We start from the raw sequence: 20446 nt of genomic DNA, 5'->3' as shown, positions 1-20446 counted from the left end.
GGATGTGACCCTGTTTTAATGGGGTCACCAGGGCTGGCATTAGACATGTTGGGGCCTGGGGCTGAAGCCAAAAGTCTGAGCCCCACCACCCAGGGCTGAATCCCTCAAGCTCTGGTTTTGCCCTCCCCCAACTGGGGCAGGGCTCAGGCTTTGTCTCCCCTGCCTCTGCTCAGTGTGGAGGGGCTTGGTCCCTCTTTCCAGGGCCATGTAGTAAGGTTTTTTTTGGCAGAAGGGGGTTACAGTGAAAGGAAGTTTGAGAAACTCTGGCATAGAGCCTCTGAGTATGTCTAGACTTGGCTCCCTGTGGGTGATCAGAGACGTAAAGTACAGCCATGGAGACACCACACACCAGCCTAGCCTAGCAGGCAAGAATCAAACCTCCACAAAAAGACACCTATTGCTGTTGCTTTCTAACCCATCTCCCTAAGCCCTCAGCCTCCACCACTTAACAAAGGGGCTTTTCTACACGATGGTTCTGGTCTCACTGAAGGGTCATTTCCAGTTGTTTGCTCAGACCAGCATTAGGGAAAATGGAGCCCTGGGCAAAGCTTGTACTTTGGCACTTCCCCGTTGCCCCTGGATGATCCCCACTCCCCCTTTACTGCTAGCTCCTGCACTCCCAACCCTTGCGCCTCCTTCACCCCTAACTCCTGCCCCCTCCTGTGCCCCCTTTGCCCTTAACTCCCTGGGCCACCAGCCATTGCCCCTCTCCTGCAGCCCCTTCACATGGCTCCAGTGCTGGGGGCCCCGCGCTTGTTCTCCCTTTCCCTGGGCTTTGGCATCACTAGCCGCTGATTAGTGAGTAGGGTTCAGTGGTCCCCAAAATGTGGGGCATGACTCCTAGGGGGACACAGAGGAACATTCATGGGGGCACCTTAGGGCCTCAGCCAGCCCCCATGGAGGGAGCAGCACTCAGCCCCACTCTGCCCCAGCTCTTCCCCAACCCCACCCTCAGCCTGGGGCTCTGACTCCCTGCTCGGCCTCGACCCCCTTACCCCTGTCTGCACCCCTCTTCCCAGCAAGCAACAGCCCCACTCCCAGCCTCGGTTCTTGACTGCAGCTTCCGAGGGGCCACAGCCATGGCTAAGAGGGCACAGAGTGAAATGTTTGGGGACCACTGGTTTAGGGTGATGTTCTCAATCACTTCTACAAAGTCCAATAAAAGCTATTCCTCACCCACCCACCCCTTCATCAGGACGGACTAGGTATGTTCTGCTGCCCTTCACTCATGCAGGAAGGATAATAACATTTCATTCTATTCACTCCTAAAGTGATTTGTAACCCGCCACCAGCCAAAACTGGTCATTTTGGGAAAGCGGCCCCATCATGCTGCATAGCTAGGCAGAGTAGGTGTCTATGGAAAAACGGTCTGTTCCTGAAGTCTTTCCCCCAGTTCCTCACTAGATGTGAGGGGGGAGCTCATTCAGCCCCTGCTTCCACTTAGTATTTAAAAACTCCTTATTGTCCCTAGCTCTGCTGGCCTTAGATTTCTCCTCCTGTCCTTTTTCTAACAGCTCAGATGAGGTGGCCGAGTGGTTAAGGTGATGGACTGCTAATCCATTGTGCTCTGCATGCATGGGTTCGAATCCCATCCTTATCGGATGCATTTAGTTTTCACCCCTCCTTTGTAGACAACCATCTCTCCCTTTGGTACAATGACAGATCAAACAATGTTGCTTCTTGCAAACAAAAACCTTCTCAGAAACTCAGAACTCCCTTGCTTTAAATAAAATGTCTAAATCCCAGTTTTCTTAAAAAAAGAAATTCTCTAGTGCTGTATTTCTTAGTTTTTATCTCAAAAGGGAACATCCTCATCATCTCCCCCAAACACCCTGGGACCTGCCCAAATTATTAAAATACTCCCATCCTGAGCAAGGCCACAACCGTGAACCAGAGCTAGTGTCTAGGCCAAGCTGATCTGAAGGAGGCAACTCAAACATTTTCTCCCTGCTTCCCTTGGAAAAGTCTGACTGAGAAAACAAAATTCCCCAAACTGAAAATTTTCTGCTGAAAAACCAATACTAGTCTGTTTGGGGACTTTGGTTTGAAAGTATTATTGTTATTATTCTCTTCTGATTTCTGAATCAGTTCAGTTCAGTCTTTGTCCTCCAGGTGTGTTTCCACCTGCTGAGTTGTGGGGGAGAGAGGCCAGGCCATGATGTCTCTTCCCCTCTTTCATAGTTTCTTCCAACTTGCTAGGAAGCTCCTTTGCTACAATATGAGTCAAGCAGTGTCCATTGTCTCTGTGCTATCTCAGAGAAGCCTGCATTGTACACGGTTCCTGGGATAGTCCTTGGGAGTGTGGATCCCTTCAATGGGCCAGCAGCGAGTCTGGCTCCTCCCTTGTCACACCTGAAAGGCTGGTGGGGGGTATTTCTCAACCTCATAACATATTTCAGTAACACAGAGCAAAACTTCATAACTTCCCAACCAATGCAAGCACACACAATCCAACACGATATTAATGTTCAACAGATCAAGACTTTTGAAATGATACATCACAAGGCAGACTTTGTACAAACCATGTCATCATTATATGAGAGTGGTGAATATGGGGCTTCCAGGTGCTGCTCTGAGCACAGCGTGCCACACCTGGGCTTACATTGCAATGGAGACGTACCCTTAGAGTCCATCTCTCCTGGGATAAAGATGGCCCACACCTGAATCTCTGCCAATCCCCACTGGGCCCTGACAAGTGTTGTTCGTGTTTGTATTCTATAAAGCAGAGGAGCAGATGAAGTTTTGCTCCCAAGGTGTGTGTGTCATTCTTTGGACAGGTCTACACTACAAAATTAGGTTGGTGTAATTACATTACTTAGGCTGGCAATGCAGTTCTATCAAGCTAATCCCGGTATAGATAGTGGCTCAGCTGTCAGAACTTTCTGGAGCTATGAAAGGGGAGGGGCCTAGCCTCTGTAGCAGGAATGCAGGGCAGGCGAGTTCACGACAGGCATGGTGGGATACTGGTGGAGGCCAGTTATGGTGATATAATGACCAGCAGCATTTACACTGACATTTGTCACTTTAAGTTTGCTGCAAAAAGCTCTAGGCCTCTCGTCGAGGTGGTTTTATTTTGTCACCAAAACAGGGCAATTTTGTCGCCAGATGTGGTATTGCAGTGTGTGCACCAGCCAAAAACTGCTGACCGAGGGAGCGTTGTGTGTTTTTCACACATCTGAGCAATATAATGATGCTGAAATAACCTTGTAGTGCAGACCTGGCCAAAGATTCTCTCTCTCTCTCTCTCTCACACACACACACACACACACACACACACACACACACACACACACACACACACACACACCCCTTGCAAGGAAAACCTCACCTGCTCTTCTGCTTTGCAGAATCCAAACACAAGCAAAGCTTTTCAGGCCCCAGTGGGGATGGCAGGGAGTCAGGTGTGGGCAGACACAGTGTTTTTGCCAGAGGCAGGCACCATGGCTTAGCTGGCTAAAGCATCTGTCCTGTAAATAGGAGATCCTGGGTTCAATTCCCAGTGGTGCCTTATTGACTAACTCTTGGACAACCTGGTATTGGCTAGTGTGGGAGGACAAAACACAGAGCTCTTTGGTCCAGCCCAGTATAGTTGTTTAAATTATACTCACAGGCACTGATAACAGACTTACTGAAAGTTTGGGAGTTAAGAGCTGATAGGTCAGTGTTCCAGCCTGTCACAGATGATCCTGCTTCCTCTGGGACAGGGTCAGGTCTGGGCTCTCATGCTGCATGGCTCATTGTGGCTGCCAGAACCTGTGGGCAGCTCATTTAGTTTACACCGACGGTTGAGTCCTGCTTTGTGCACCGTGTGTGAGAATGAAAATCCTAAACCGCCCTTTGAAATAACGAATGCAGCAGGACGTGTTATTGTCCCTGCCCCAGAGCAGACAGACCAATGGAGAAATGCCATTGAGTCCAGGGTAATACTCCACTGCCATTTTACCTTTTTCACTTGCTAAACTCCCTCCCAACCTTGAGGGCTCCCAGAGCCCGGTATTGAGCTTGAGCTGAGATGTCTACGCTGCAAATTTACCACCCCACGGCCCCAGCCTGGGAGCCTGCACTGGCACGGGACAGCGCTGGGTGTTTCATTGCAGTGTGGACATAGCCTAGCATTATGTCTACACTGCCATTAACACACCCAAGTCACTATTCTCAAACCCTGGGTCAGTTGATTCAGGCTTGTGAGGCTTGTGCTGCAGGGTTATAAAATAACAGCGTAGACACTTGGGCTTGAGCCCAGCCTCCGAGACCCCACGAGGGGTGAGGGTCTCTGAGCCTGGGCTCCAGTCTGAGCCCCAGGAGCCCAAATCAGACCATCCAGGCCAGCGGGATTTTGTCACAGTATAGATGCCCTCTCAGGATATGTCTACACTGCAATGTAAGCCCAGGGTTAGTAGAAGTCAGGTCAGCAGCCCCAACACATAAACATAAACCATGAGGGAAAGACCCACCCCCAGATAAGCTGGACAGTGTCCTTCTCCCTACGGTTCATAAGTCCAGCAACCAAAAGTCCTTTAACATGAGCCATCCCCTCTCTGCACCCCACTCACAGCTGTTGTCCTTAGTCAGTGCAAGCCCAGAGGTGCCTCTGTAGAGTTCACCTGCCATCCTGGGTGGAAAAGGGGGGAAAATAAGAAGGCCCCGTACTCACTATGGTGTTTAGGGACTCACTCATCCCTCCACAGCCACCCTGTCCTAAAGTTGGTCTAACACCTAAATTTTAGCATTGGGACCCAGACCCCAGCCCCCTTGGCTTTGGAACCCCTGTCCCCTGCCTAGCAAGTGCTATTGAATTGAGGGTGAGTCCCTCAATCGGGGTCTGCCAAGCACAGTTGTGCTGCCCTCGATTCACACAAGAAGGATAACAACCCTTTATTTCTTCTGCCCCTGTAACATGGAGACTGGGAATCCAACACCAGCCCCAAGTGATCATTTCGGCAAGCAACCCAACCTATTTCCAACACATTGTAAAATCCACATGCAGACTCATACACAAAACCTTGCAAGAAAATCTTCCTGAGGGGGTCTGAAGCACCTGCTGCTGGAGGGAAGGAGGGAGCCGTGGATTGGGATTGAGGAGCAGCATGAGGAGAAGGGGCCTGTGGGTTGGGACAGAGGAGAAGGGTGAAGAGGAGCAGGCTCTGGTTGGGAGTGAGGAGCAGTGAGCACAGGAGGGACTGAGGGTTGGGTCTGATGGGCACTGGGAACAGAGGGGACATGGGTTTAGGCTGAAGAGCATCTTCATTTGGGGATCCAGCAGGACTGGGGAAGGCAGCAGGTGATTCTAATTCCTTAGGGATATTCTCTGTGTGTGTGTGTGTGTGTGTGTGTGCGTGCGCGTGCAGGGGAGGAACATGCTCTATGCCCAGACGCCTTTATTCCTCCAGGCTGCAAGGACAGAGGGGCTGTCAGGAAGTTGCCCCTTCAAACCCACACACAAAAAGGCCCTTCTGAGGAAAGGGAAAATCCTGAAGAGAAAAAGTAACATCAAAGAGGACATGGGAAAGACAGTGTAAGATCTTGGGGAGTAGTTTATCACCTGACCAGGGACTTGAACCCTGGACCCTCAGATTAAAAGTCTGACGCTCTGCCCACTGAGCTAGCCAGGCTCGCAAAAGAAAACAACAAGATGGTGCAGAGGAGAAACTAGTCAAGAAAACAAGAGCGGGAAACAATATGGGAAACCTGCTGCTCTCTCTGGCCTGGTCAACTCTACGAGTTTATATCAAATTTAGCAGCGTTAAATCGCATTAACCCTGCACCCGTCCACACAACGAAGCCCTTTATATCGATATAAAGGGCTCTTAATACCGGTATCTGTACTCCTCCTCGACGAGGGGAGTAGCGCTGAAATCGGCATTGCCATGTCGGATTAGGGTTAATGTGGCCACAATTCGACGGTATTGGCCTCCGGGTGCTATCCCACAGTGCACCATTGTGACCGCTCTGGACAGCAATCTGAACTCGGATGCACTGGCCAGGTAAACAGAAAAAGCCCCATGAACTTTTGAATTTAATTTCCTGTTTGCCCAGCGTGGAGCGCCGATCAACACAGGTGACCATGCAGTCCCAGAATCAAAAAAGAGCTCCAGCACTGACTGTAGGGGAGATACTGAAGCTGATCTCTGTATGGGGAGATGAATCTGTTCTATCAGAACTCCGTTCCAAAAGACGAAATGCCAAAACATTTGAAAAAAATCTCCCAGGCTATGATGGACAGAGGCCACAACAGGGACTCAACACAGTGCTGAAACTTAAGGAGCTGAGACAAGCGTACCAGAAAGCCAAAGAACGAAATGGACACTCACGGAGGGAGGGGCGGCTGATGACTGTAGCTATCCCACAGTTCCCGCACTCTCCGAAAACCTTTTGAATTCTTGGCTGAGTTCCCAAAGCCTGAAGGGTCAAAAACATTGTCACGGGTGGTTCAGGGTATATGTCATTGCCCCCCCTCCCCCGTGAAAGCAAAGGGAAAAAAATCATTTCTCGCCTTTTTTCAATGTCACCGTATGTCTACTGGATGCTGCTGGCACATGTTGTGCTGCAGCGCTACACAGCAGCATCCCCTTCCCTTTCAGACGACAACGGTACAGTAGGACTGGTATGCGTCATCGTCGTCCCGTGAGTGCTCCTGGCTGGCCTTGGTGAGGTCGCCCAGGGGCGCCTCGGCAAAAATGTGAATGACTCCCAGGTCATTCTCTTCTTTAAGCTTTGTCTAATGGAGATTCAGTCCTGCCTGGAATATCATACAAGCTGGAGGCTGCCCTCCCCTCCTGCCTTTGAACTCTACTTGCAGAGGCAATAAAGTCAGTGTTGTTTCAAATTCCTGCATTCCTTATTACTTCATCACACAAATGGGGGGATAACTGCCACGGTAGCCCAGGAGGAGTGGGGGAGGAGGGAAGCAATGGGTGTGGTTGTTGCAGGGGCACCCCCTAGAATGGCATACAGCCCATCATTTCTGCGGGATGTCTGGGGCTCTGACCCGGAACGACTGTTTGTCTCTCTGGTTCTTTACTAGGCTTGCCTGATAGTCTAGACAGGACTGACTCTCCCTTTAGACAAAACGTAAAGAAGGGAATGACCGGGGAAGTCATTCCCATTTTTGTCCATGCGTCCCTGGCCGACCTCACCGAGGCCGGCCAGGAGCACCCATGACAGCAACAGACAGTACATTATGACTGGTCACTGTCATTGTCAACTTGCAAAGCAGCAGACGGGATGGTATGGCTAGTAACTATTTTGCTAACTTGCAAAAGGCAAGGGGATGCTGCTGTGTAGCGCTGCAGTACCGCGTCTGTCAGCACCATCCAGTAGACATACGGTGACAGTGAAAAAAGGCTGAACGGGCTCCATGGTTGCCGTGCTATGGCGTCTGCCCGGTCAATCCAGGGAAAAGGGCGCGAAATGATTGTCTGCCGTTTCTTTCACGGAGGGAGGATTGAGTGACGACATTTACCCAGAATCACCCATGACACTGTTTTTGCCCCATCAGGCATTGGGATCTCAACCCGGAATTCCAATGGGCGGGGGAGACTGCGGGAACTATGGGATAGCTATGGGATAGCTACCCACAATGCAACGCTCTGGAAATCGACGCTAGCCTCGTACATGGACGCACACCACTTTATTAATGTGCTTAGTGTGGCCGTGTGCACTTGACTTTATACAATCTGTTTCCAAAAAACAGTTTCTGTAAAATCGGAATAATCCCGTAGTGTAGACATACCCTGTGATTAACAACTTTGGTGGCTAATTGAAAGGCTGATGTTTCAAACCCAAGTGAAGATGGAGGTGTTTTTTTAGTGATGAGAATCCAGTACATTTTAACAGGCAGAAAAGTGCCTCAATGCTGCTCTAGCCTCATTGGGCAAGCATAAGTGGCACTTTTGCCAGATGCATTGGTGGTATAGTGGTGAGCATAGCTGCCTTCCAAGCAGTTGATCTGCGTTCGATTCCCAGCCAATGCAGGGATGTGACATTTTCTCTACTGGGAATTGGTTTTATTTCAGTCACGTTGTATCAGTTTATCAATGAAATGAGAGAATCGATGTCCTGCAGGTCATTCAACACACAATGGAGGAAGAAAGGGGTGGGACTGTACAATGAGCTGTTGGAGTTATCTGGTATTACAATGTTTGGTTTATTTAAAAAAAAAATCTTTACTTCCCTCTCCCTTTTAGACTCAGAGCCCTTAAGGTCAGAAGGGACCAATGTGATCATCTAGTCCGACCTGCTGCACCTTGCAGGCCAAAAGACCCCACCCACCCACTCCTGTAATAGACCCGGGAGGGGAGGCAGCTCTGTGCTCTGCCCCAACCCCAGGCAGCACATGGAGGCCCTCTGCTCCCCTCCCCACATCAGTACGCAGAGATGTGCCAGCAGCACTAAGGTGGCTCCCTGCCCACTCTGCCTCCATCCCTCCGTGCCGCTCCCAGAAGTGGTTGGCACGTCCCAGCATCCCCTGGGGAAGGGGGACTGTCTCCATTCACTGCCTCTGCCCCGAGTACCAACTCTGCAGTGCCCATTGGCCAGGAACTGCAGCCAATGGGAGCTCTGGGGGCGGCGCCTGCAGGCAGCGGCACACGGAGACCCCCTGGCCCCGCCCACCTAGGACCTGCTGCCGGAGGGTTGTGTGTACCAGTCACTTTGGGAGCTGCAGTGCCCAGGGTAAGCGCCACCCCGCCTGTACTCCAACCCCCTCCCCCAGCACAGAGCCTGCACCCCGCACCCAAATTTCCTCCCAGAGCTTTGCTTGTCTTCCTTTCACCCAGAACTGTCCTTCTTCTCCTGGGCTGCAAGTAGCCATCCCTGGGAAGCCAAGAGGCAGGCACAGGATTCTACCTCCCAGCAGCCAACCGCACCTCCCCAGGCTTTGCAGAACGACTGGTGGTGCTCTACTAACCCCACTTAGCCGCATTGAGGCGCTTAGCTTCTGCCCTGCCTTCCTCAGCTCGACTTTCCTCTTTTGCCCCATTGCTGCCTCACTTCCTCCTTTGGCAAGTCACACAGAGGAGGCCAGCAGGAAGAGCCGGCCGCCATAGGCCAACCTCCCAGGGCAGAGGAGACCAAGCCACAAGGCTTCAAAAGGTGACTGGCCAAGGTCCTCTAGCTTTCCCCTGCTGATGCCAAGGCTTTTTCCCAGCTCATTTCACCACCCGTTATCTTGCAGGGGTTGAGTTTATCGCAGGTGTTACCCAAAATTGGGCCAGCTAATAAGCTAATGACCCACCAGAGTTTGGCAGAAAGCAGCACGTTTATTATACTGACAGCTAAGCTCAAAAGAAGAAGCGGGGGGCGGCGCGGGTGTCACACTCACACTTGCATACTCACGCTCCCAGGACAGGCACAGCACTGGAGATGTCAGGATTCTCCAAGGTAAGTGTCCCACAGCGCAGCTATGGACGGTGTGATGAAGGTAAGTCTTCCTGAGGCACAATGAAATACAATGCAGAGAACCACTGGCCAGGCAGTCCGGGCAAAGGGCATTCACTGGAGGTACAAGCTTGTGAGTGCTCTCCTGAGCACAGGGCCCCTTCCCTTTTTAAGGACCTGCTCCTCATGGCCTGTGACTGGAGATGACTTGGCTGCATCTGGTTGGTCACACTCCACCTTGGGCAGTGTCCGTGCTCTGGGTGTGTGATCGCTGCCTAATTAGAGTCCCAGACACCTTGTCTACCTGGGAGCTCTTCTGCTCTTCAACCAGCCCATTCATCCCACGAGCATTCCAGGAGGGAGCGGGAGGGGAAAAGCCACTTCACAGGCATTCAGAGAGGGAGAGGAGACAAAAGTGGGAGCAGGGGAAGTGTAACAGACCTTCTGCGCATAGAAATCACTGCTGCTCCTACAACAGCAGGGACAGGCCAGTAGGAGCTCGGAAAATGAAGCCATTGTGTTTCTGCCTGGTTTCGAACCAGGGACCTTTTGCGTGTTAGTCAAACGTGATAACCGATATGCTACAGAAACTCTGTCAGAAGCCTTTGCCCCTCCCTTCATAAGACCATAAGAACGGCCATACTGGGTCAGACCAAAGGTCCATCCAACCCCGCATCCTATCTGCCAACAGTGGCCAATGCCAGGTGCCCCAGAGGGACTGAACAGGTAATGATCAAATGATTTCTCTCCTACTATCCATCTCCACCCTCTAACAAACAGAGGCTAGGGACACCATTCCTTACCCATCCTGGCTAATAGCCATTCATGGACTTAACCTCCATTCATTTATCTGCAAAAAGAAAGAGGAGTACTTGTGGCACCTTAGAGACTAACAAATTTATTTGAGCATAAGCTTTGCTGGGCTAAAACCCACTTCATCGGATGCATGCAGTGGAAATACAGCAGGAAGATATATATATATATATATATATATATATATATATACAGAGAACATGAAAAAAAATGGGTGTTGCCATACAAACTATAACGAGAGTGAGCAGTTAAGGTGAGCTATTATCAGCAGGAGAAAAAAACCTTTTGTAGTGATAATCAGGACGGCACATTTCCAACAGTTGACAAGAAGGTGTGAGTAACAGTAGGGGGACAAATAAACATGAGGAAATAGTTTGACTTTGTGTAATGACCCATCCACTCCCAGTCTTTATTCAAGCCTAATTTAATGGTGTCCACTTTGCAAATTAATTCCACTTCAGCAGTCTCTCATGAGAGTCTGTTTTTGAAGGTTATTTGTTGTAATATTGCGACTTTTAGGTCTGTAAATGCGTGACCAGGAGATTGAAGTGTTCTCCGACTGGTTTTTGAATGTTATAATTCTTGACATGTGATTTGTGTCCATTTATTGTTTTACATAGAGACTGTCTGGTTTGGCCAATATACATGGTGGAGGGGCATTGCTGGCACATAATAACATATATCACATTGGTAGATGTGCAGGTGAATGAGCCTCTGATAGTGTGGCTGATGTGATTAGGTCCTATGATGGTGTCCCCTGAATAGATATGTGGACAGAGTTGGCAATGGGCTTTGTTGCAAGGATAGGTTCCTGGGTTAGTGTTTCTGTTGTTTGGTTGCTGGTAAGTATTTGCTTCAGGTTGGGGGGCTGTCTGTAAGCAAGGACAGGCCTGTGTCCCAAGATCTGTGAGAGTGAGGCATTGTCCTTCAGGATAGGTTGTAGATGCGCTGGAGAGGTTTTTGTTGGGGGGCTGAAGGTGACGGCTAGTGGGGTTCTGTTACTTTCTTTGTTGGGCCTGTCCTGTAGTAGGTGACTTCTGGGTACTCTTCTGGCTCTGTCAATCTGTTTCTTCACTTCAGCAGGTGGGTAGTGTACTTGTAAGAATGCTCGATAGAGATCTTGTAGGTGTTTGTCTCTTTCTGAGGGGTTGGAGCATATGTAGTTGTATTTTAGAGCTTGACTGTAGACAATGGATTGTGTGATGTGGTCTGGATGAAAGCTGGAGGCATGTAGGTAAGCATAGCAGTCAATATGTTTCTGGTATAGGGTGGTGTTTATGTGACCATCGCTTATTAGCACAGTAGTGTCCAGGAAGTGGATCTCTTGTGTGGAGTGGTCCAGGTTTATGTTGATGGTGGGATGGAAATTGTTGAAATCATGGTGGAATTCCTCAAGGGTTTTCTTTTCCATGGGTCCAGATGATGAAGATGTCATCAGTGTAGCGCAAGTAGAGTAGGGGCATTAGAGGATGAAAGCTGAGGAAGCATTGTTCTAAGTCAGCCATAAAAATGTGGGCATACTGTGGGGCCATACGGGTACCCATAGCAGTGCCGCTGACTTGAAGGTATACATTGTCCCCAAATCTGGAATAGTTGTGGGTGAGGACAAAGTCACAAAGTTCAGCCACCAGGTTTGCCGTGACATTATCGGGGATACTGTTCCTGACGGCTTGTAGTCCATCTTTGTGTGGAACATTGGTGTAGAGGCCTTCCACATCCATAGTGGCCAGGATGGTGTTTTCTGGAAGATCACCAATGGATTGTAGTTTCCTCAGGAAGTCAGTGGTGTCTCGAAGATAGCTGGGAGTGCTGGTAGCATAGTGCCTGAGGAGGGAGTCTACACAGCCAGACAATCCTGCTGTCAGTGTGCCATTGCCTGAAATGATGGGACATCCAGGATTTCTACGTTTATGGATCTTGGATAGCAGATAGAATACCCCTGCTGCTTTTTTGGCCTGCTGCTTCTCTGTCTGGGAGGTTTTTGTCAGCCCTGGCACACAAAAAGGGCATCATTGCGAGAGCCCATGAAGGCGAGATGAATTTTTGCCTGCCTTGCTCAGCTTGACTTGCTTCCTCTCCCCATTCCTGCCTTAGATCCTGGGTCGCCTGGTGGCTGAAGATGGTCCATTGTCTCGAGCGGTGCCAGAGCCTGACACAGTGCCCCGGGCAGCCTTTGCTCTGCACATGCCGGCCGTGCACATTTGCAAATACTTTAAAGCTCCTGTCAGTAAGTTCTGGGGACAGTTGCTCACCTTCAGAGGAAGCTCCCTAAAATTGGCCTGTCTCACCCAGTGGTACATTGACCTCTGTTCAGACTGAGCCGAAGGGGGGGCCTCGCTGCTGTGGCTGCCACTGCTGTGAGGGTGGCCACTGTTGCGGATGAAGCCATCCTGGAAGCACCTTCCACCTAGCCACCCACTGAAAATCCTGTAGGATGTAAGGTGGGAATAGAAGAACACGGGGGGGCGGGGGCCTTCCTAATCTCCTCCCCCTTCCGCCACTATCGGCCATCCCATACCCGGTGCTGCACCCAGTGGGGTAAAAAAAATACGGCCATATCGGAAGAGTCAGTTGGGTTCTTTATGGTTGTCCCGTCATTCCCCTCGGGCCTGACCTGCGCTCCAGCTCAGCCACCCACTGAAAATTGAAAAACAAAAAAGTAGAGCCGTACAAGGCTTCAAAGCCCACCAGGCCCAACCACCATTTCTAATACAGCAGAAAAGCCGCACTTCTCCTGACTAGGTAGGGACATCCTATGGCCCCACAAGAAGTGGAAGGCCATCGTGTTCGGTCTCAGCAGCATTCGTGGAGCAGGGGGAAACACATGGCTGAGGTTAATGACAAGGTCCCCTTATGCCACCGGCTGAGCCATTCCTCACAGGCCAGCAACCATTTCTCCCGGTTCGCGTTCCCCACCTCGTCCCCAACCGAAGGCTAGAAGGCCCAGCCATCAACCTGCAAACTCTTGTAGCCCTCCTCTTCCGCCCTGACTGATAGGGGGGAGCATTGAGCCTCCCTCCCTTAGGCCCTTCAGCATCCCTGGGGAAAGACAACACCGCCCAAGTGACTTTGGGCCAGTAGGTCAACCAATAGGGCTGCCTCCTAGGCCAGGCTGCAGCCCAGCTTCAGGACTCAGAGGAAATGGAGCTCGCATCCCTCCCTACAGGACTCCAGGCACGGCCAGGCTTCTGGATCAAACGTCCCCTCTTGTGCTCAAGTCACAACAGCTAGCGGGTAAAAGACAGGCTTTCATGGCCTTTGAGAGAGCAAGACAGAGCCTTGGAAGACCCAGCAGGGTTTGTGGCACAGGAATTGTCCTCAGATCCCACCGAGACTTCAGCTCAGATTGCAGGATTCAAAGTCCCGAGTGCTGCCCTTACACCATGGGACCAATAGGGAACCCCCAGACCTCTGCTGAGCTCTGGTGTGGATGACCCTGTGCGGGCAACCCTGCCTTTGCTCACCAAGTTGGCCTGCAGCAGTTTGCTGCAGCTCCCAGAGGCCTTTCTTAAACCAGCCTGAGAGGCCAGTGGGCATGTGAGGAAGTTGCCCCTTCAGTCCCAGGCAGTACATGGCCCTTCCTAGTGAAAAGCCAAGTCCTGGGGAAAAAGGTCATGTCAAATAACATCTTGGAGAGATGCATTTTTTCCTTTTGTGGGGAACTGTTCCCTTTTTACCTGACCAGGAACTTGAACCCTGGACCTTCAGATTAAAAGTCTGATGCTCTACCACCTGAGCTAGCCAGGCTTACACATAAACGCAGCAAATTTCATGCAGAAGAGAAACTAGTCATGAAAATGAGGGCAGGAAACAATACAGAAAACCTGCTACTCGTGCTCTCTTAGCAGTCCTAGCCCCAGCCTGCTCCTCCATCCGGCGCCCTGAGGCCTTATTCTTTTTTCAGTTAAATATCAAATCCCTGAGAAAACACAGTTCTACAAAGCAAAACGAAATCACAAACAGAAATGTCATTGGAAATACAGAAATAAAAAAGGGAAATGCAGTTCCCATCACTTTATCGTGTCGGGGCCATTCCTGTATCGAGAGCACCCGCTAAGGTCCCTGTGTGCTTACGAGAAACCTGGAGGAACTCAAACCACAGCCTGAACATGAAACTCAACTGCTCCCAGGTGCCACAGTAAAACACTTTCCCTGCTGTGACGTTGCACTCCATAGGATTTTATGAAAATATGCTAATGAGTGTGAATATAAAGTGACTGGACTATGCTTCAAGCAAAAGGTCTCTTGTAAGGTATCATTACAAAGCTTATAATCTACTGTGTGTGTTCATCCTATTTGTATGAACCGATCATTCTTGGATCTGAAACTAGAAATATGAACTATAACTCTGAGGTCCTGTTGTAATGATGCAAAGTGTGGGCCATTAATAGTGGTTTGGACTCTTGATGGCTCCTATTAACCAGGACAATTGACTGGAGATGGCTCTGTCCTGCACCATCTGTGAGTCAGGCCAGGAAGCATGAAGGCTTGGGGGTCTCACAGGACATGTGGCCATGTCATGGTACAGGAATCCATCTTAAACCTGGGGCTCTTCCCCAGGAGAGAGACAAAAGATTCCTGCCTTGTACCAAAGCTGTATAAGGGGGTGGAACTGAACAAACATGGCTGCAGTCATGAGACATCCCCTAGCTACCACCTGAGCTGGAACACAGACTATACGAGGTGAAAAGATTGGGCCCAGACATAAAATAAGTCTAGTCTGCAAAAGAAGTTTATTGAAAGGTCTCTGAGGGTGAGATTTGATCTGTATTGGGTTTCATACTGTATTAGGCTTGGACTTGCATGTTTTTGTTTTATTTTGCTCTGTGAAAAATACAAGGTCCATAGAGAAGGAAAAGAAAATGCCCTAGAAAAGTCTGTGTGTGTGTGTGTGAGATGGGTGGGAGGGTGTCTAGAAACCACTCTCCTCTAGTTTCTTTTCTCTGATTTCCTGTAGAAAATCTGAAGCAGGGAGCAAAAACCATTGCCTTCTCTGAGGCTTGAACTCAGGACCTTCAGATTATGAGACTGACACGCTGCCAACTGTGCTAAGAAGGCTTGGAAAAGTTTCAGGCTCAGTGTATATAGGACCCCCCTACAGCAGTGATTGGGGCAGGGAAGGAGCCAGAGATGTGCTGGAAGAAGCAGGGAGCTCTGGTGACCAGAGACTTTTCATGGCAGCTTTCACAGCAGCAAAGAAATCAATTCATGCTGCCAGTGAACAATCTACTGGAACTAATGGCAGCACAGGGGGGATGTTTCCAAGCTATTCACCTACTTCCACATTTTAGAACTTACTCTCCTTTTCCTAGTAGGGCACTTTCCATGCAAATTAAGCAAAGCAAGTTGGGGAAACTACACAGGTAATAAAAACCAGGGCGCCAGATAAGGGTTGAACTCATAATCCCAGCAGTAGCCCCCTCTGCGCTAACCAGTTGCACCAGTGCAGGTGCTTCTCAGGCCTTGGCTACACTTGCAAATTTGCAGTGCTGCAGCAGGGTGTGAAAACACACCCTCTCCAGCGCTGCAAATTACGGCGCTGCAAAGCGCCAGTGTGGTCAAAGCCCCAGCACTGGGAGCATGGCTCCCAGTGCTGTACGTTATTCCCCACAGGGAGGTGGAGTACGGACAGCGATGGGAGAGCTTTCTCCCAGCGCTGGCGCTTTGACTACACTTAGCGCTTCAAAGCGCTGCCGCGGCAGCGCTTTGAAGTGCAAGTGTAGCCAAAGCCTTAGGCAAAGCTGGGAAGCAGGAAGTTATCAGTCTCTGTGATTCACACCTTTGCCTGGTAATTGAAAGGCTGATGCATCAAACCTAACTCAAGATGCGGCTTTTCAGCCATGAGACTCCAGGACATTTTGACAGAAAGAAAATCTCCTCTGTTTTGGTTTAGCCCCATTTGACTCCTTCTGCCCGTCTTCTCCCACTCCCTCCAGTCTCTTTCCTTCCCCACTGGGGCCGTGCAGAGAGGAGCCCCAGTCAGTCTCTGTCACAGAGTCTGTATCCCATAAAGGGAGGGAGGGGTTGCTCCAAAACATTGATAATGGGAGGGGAGGGGAGGGCATGGTTAGGGGGAGAAAGGATGGAGAATTAACAGTGGGGCCCAGAGAGATTCCCCCAGATTGGGGAGATCCCCTGCTGCCCCCCATCAGCCAGCTGTGGGAAGAACAACTTGGGATTCCTTGGGGAAGCCACCTTTAAAAACACAAGTGTAACATGCTAGTTACATTTTAATAAGACCAAAGCCTTCTCAATCCCAGGGTCACAATCACTGGAATGATTTTGCCTTGATATTTTAAACCAGCCGCAGACACAAAGCGAGTCAAATTACAGTTTCCGTTTGGAGTCAGTGCACACACAAGAATCCGGAGGCTTTTAATTCCTTAGGTTCTGCTGCCGTTTCATTTCTGTCCTGTTCCAAGATTTATTGTTGTGCAAAGCAACGTTAGGCCCTTGGGAGTGTCTCCCCTGGTCCTGCCTGCTGCCCCGGTCAAGTTAAAAGCGCCCGGGGACCCCCGCCACCAGCACAAGGGGGCTAAGGCGGTTTCCTGCCCACCCTCGCTCCATGTGGCATGCCACTCCCGGAAGCGGCTGGCACGTCCCTGCGGCCCCTGGGGTTGGGGGGGGTCTCCATGTGCTGCCTCTGCCCCGAGAGCCAATTCTGAGAACTGTGGCAATGGGAGCTGCAGGGGTGGAGTCTGCGGGCAGCCGTGCTCAGAGACGCCCCCTGCCCTCCCGCTTAGGGGCTGCTGCCAGAGGGGGGTGCAGGTTGCTTTCGGGAGATGCCCGAGGTAAATGCTGCACCCCTCACCCTCTCCTGCACCCCCAACCCAGACCCCACACCTGCACCCAAACTCTCTCCAAGACCCTGCCCCCCACACACCCTCCTGCAGCACAACCCCCTGACTGAGCTCAGACCCTGCACCCAAACTCTCTCCTACAGCCCAATCCCTCTCCCTCCCACACCCAAACTCCCCCGCAGAGCCTTAGGCAGGTGGAGGTGGGGTGGGGCAGGACTTGGTCCCATTCTGGGAACAACCAAAAATTATACAAACCTGCCGCCCCTGTCCAGCCCAACCTTCTGCTGATGCACCTCAGCCCACACCCCTGCAGGGTTTGAAGCTTCCATTGCTTAAATTCCAGGACACTGAGGGATTTCAGCTCCCCTTTGCCCAGAGGGAACCTTCACCCCACTCCCAACCAGGTTCTTGTCCATGGGATCACTGTAAGGGGGCTGGGTCCTCGGTGTCTTTTCTCTCTCTGCGACAGGCCAGGGTGCAATAACTGGGGCATCGGAGCACCCAGGACCTTCTGTGGGGCTGCCATTCCCCTTCCCCTTCTGTGGTCTCGTCTGTCATTGACTCCAGCCTCTTTTCTACCCATCGTCAGCACCATCCCAAGCAAGCTGCACTCACCTCAAAAAGACAGAGAGTCCTGTGGCACCAGGTGGGAATCTTACATGTACGGAGGTGACTTCAGAGCAGAAACCCCCCCAGACCTTCCATGCAATTGGCACTTGCCCCTGACTGAGCAGGATTAAAACTCCTGCTGGGCCACATCCCCTCTGGGAATGAGCAAAGCAGCCGGGTGAAAAAATGAACCTGGAGATGGAACCCAGGACCTCATACATGCAAAGCATGAGCTCTACCACTGAGCTACCTCCCCAGATGGCCTGCAGGTTACACTCACAGGTGTCCTATTACCAGAGCATCCAGTGGCCTAACAGCAGCATGGGGGACACATTCCCTGCTCTGAGGGCCAAACCTGCTGTCCTGGAGGCTGCTGGTTCTTAGGGTCACTTTTCAGCAGGGCCAGATTCTATATGTGGGGCAGAGACAGTGGGTGCCCTGGACTCAGGGTGCAGAGATACACTCAGCCCTCTCCACTGCATTGGGTGGGGGGTGCTGCCACTCTCTGCTGGAAGGTAATGTGTCGGGGGGGGCACTGTGAGTCGCTCAGCACCTGACCCTGGTGGCAGCAGTGATGTGGGGAGCTCCAGGTGTTTCTAGGATCTGCTATTGCCACCTGCCTGTGAAGTCCAGCTTTCCCCAGCACATTCACTGCGGTGCAATTGGGTCACTGTTTCCATGGCTGAACAACAAAGAATCACTCCCAGTTTCCCTTCTCTCTGCAGCAGGATTAGCCTGTGTCAGTGATTAATGAGGTGGATCTAGTTGTAGATTGTTATTCATTCCCCACCTTGACAATATACACAGTCCCTTTCCTACTCAAATCCCCAGCACCTCAGTGATCCTGGTAGCGGTGGTTGGGTACCGAGATTTTCAGGGTCCTTTTTCCCCTCTACCTGGAGTGAACTCAGCTTTTTCCCCATTCCAGACAATCCATGAAATAACAAAAGGGGCATAAAGAAAGAGGGGAGGGAACATCTCACAGCCAGGGCTGGATGTGCCCAGGGCCCCCCTGCTTGTTCATTGTTTCCATGGAATTTGCCCCCCTGCTTTGCACAAGGGACAGAGAAAGATCTTGCTGTTCCTGTGTCTCTGCAAGGAAAATTGTGCTTCCCTAGGAAAGAGAGGAGGGAAATGGCCCCGTGATAGGACAATGTCCTCAGGATTAAGAGCTAAGGACTCAGGTTCAGAACTGATAGAACTCCACTCATCTGGGATTTAACAAATTGTCTTCCATGGAGCAGAGCCAGTTCCAGGGTTTTTGCCACCCCAAGTGGAAAAAAAAATTAAAAAGCTGCAATCAACAGTAGCTCTACCTCTGCCACTTTTGGCTGCAAGTCCTTCCCTCCAAGAGGGACTCAGAGGGCCAGACCTGCCTTTGTGCCTCCCCTTTCTACTGACCACCCCAGGGACCTGCTTGCTGCGCTGGTGCCTGGAGCCAGCCCTGCCATGGAGACACTGGGAAGATGGGAGAATCAGGAAAAGACAATGGATTTGTTTACATTGTGTCAAAGTTAGACTCAGGACTCACAGTTTGTCAGACCACTCTGTTTTATTAGCACAGCGCTCTGCTAATGACACCCAGATAATGGGAGCATCATGCAAGACACAAACTATCTTATTTATACAGATAAAAGGGTGAGAACTTAACAAGATAACAAAGGAAGCAGAATCAGATAAGTTTACCTGGGCTAGGCATGCATATCTTATTTCCTTACTAACTATTACCCATCTTCTGTTAATGTTTCGCCATTAGCACCATTGTTTATGCCTAATGTTTCTTTTCCTGGCACCTGTATTTCAACGTTTCTTATCTCTGCTTAAAGGTACATACAACATTTATTTAATCCATTCTTATTTTTACAATATAATTCATTCTCCTTTCACAATTGCAAGTGAAGAATAACTGAAGCTTTTTCAGTCTAAAGTCACTTTTCCCTGACTGGGAATTAAACCCAAACCTTAGCAGTGAAAGTGCCAAATCCTAATCACTGGACCATCAGGGAGGTGATGATGTTGTTTTTCGTCTCACTTATGTTACACTTTCTTAGGCTACTTTCTAGCCACTTTCTGAAACCACTCCATTGTCCACTCCCTGAGGGACTAGGAGCAGAGTGCAGGAACCCCTGTGCTCAGGGTCACAACCTCAGCCCAGCCCAAGTCATTGAAACAAGCTCAAATGATGCTTCCTACAGCAGGATAACAGACACACACAAAAAAACCCCATGAGGAACAATCCTCCTCTGCCTTCATTTACCCCATCGCAACCCTCTCAGCAGCCGACTCTTTCGGGAAGGAGCTGATAGGAGCTCTGGCATAAAGACAAAGGGAGGGGTGTTGCTCCCCCTCGGTGTGAGCTGATCACATTCTGACTCCGTGTAATGGGGCTCTGAGATTTGCCATCTCGTGAGTTCTGAGTGCTGAGCCCCCCGGACCCTTCTGCTGGGAGCATGGGGATTGCACAACAGCTGCAAGCCCTTTTCCCGTCTCCTTGTCCTCCTCGGCTTCCCCAGCCCTTCCCCACAAATGGTTCTATCAGGTGCTGGAGAGATCTAAGGACTTGCAGGTTTCCCTCACCCACCTCTTAAGGCAAACAGCGATTCCCTTCTCTGACACTCCTGGGCCTGGGCTTCTTTTGAGTTTTTCCCCAGGGGACCTGATTCCCTGTGAAAATGTGTGTGTGGAACTGGCTTGTCTGCCCCCTCTCTGGGAGCCGAGAAACTTTTTCAGACTCGCCCCCACTAGGTGAGTCCAACAGCACCTCCCACTGGTGGGAGAATCCTAAATTCCACCCTCCCATTCTGGTTACTCTGACCAGCTGATGGCGACAGCATGCTAAATCAACC

The 20446-nt window shown here is 50.6% G+C and overlaps 6 non-coding genes across 6 annotated transcripts; 3 read left to right on the top strand and 3 right to left on the bottom strand.

Moving 5' to 3' along the window:
* The first annotated feature begins 1518 nt into the window (after positions 1-1518).
* TRNAS-GCU lies at positions 1519-1600 on the top strand. Its single transcript has one exon. It is a non-coding gene; the product is annotated as a tRNA-Ser (tRNA).
* A 1834-nt stretch (positions 1601-3434) lies between these two features.
* Positions 3435-3508, top strand: TRNAT-UGU. The gene has a single exon. It is a non-coding gene; the product is annotated as a tRNA-Thr (tRNA).
* Positions 3509-5539: 2031 nt separating this feature from the next.
* Positions 5540-5612, bottom strand: TRNAK-UUU. The gene has a single exon. It is a non-coding gene; the product is annotated as a tRNA-Lys (tRNA).
* A 2289-nt stretch (positions 5613-7901) lies between these two features.
* TRNAG-UCC lies at positions 7902-7973 on the top strand. The gene has a single exon. It is a non-coding gene; the product is annotated as a tRNA-Gly (tRNA).
* A 5892-nt stretch (positions 7974-13865) lies between these two features.
* On the bottom strand, positions 13866-13938 carry TRNAK-UUU. Its single transcript has one exon. It is a non-coding gene; the product is annotated as a tRNA-Lys (tRNA).
* A 1238-nt stretch (positions 13939-15176) lies between these two features.
* Positions 15177-15249, bottom strand: TRNAM-CAU. The gene has a single exon. It is a non-coding gene; the product is annotated as a tRNA-Met (tRNA).
* Between the last annotated feature and the right edge of the window lie 5197 nt (positions 15250-20446).

The sequence above is a fragment of the Mauremys mutica genome, unplaced genomic scaffold (assembly GCF_020497125.1).
Source record: "Mauremys mutica isolate MM-2020 ecotype Southern unplaced genomic scaffold, ASM2049712v1 Super-Scaffold_100104, whole genome shotgun sequence".
Lineage (NCBI taxonomy): Eukaryota > Metazoa > Chordata > Testudines > Geoemydidae > Mauremys > Mauremys mutica.
Note: the sequence above shows the minus strand (reverse complement) of the source record. Positions and strands in the feature narration are given on the sequence as shown.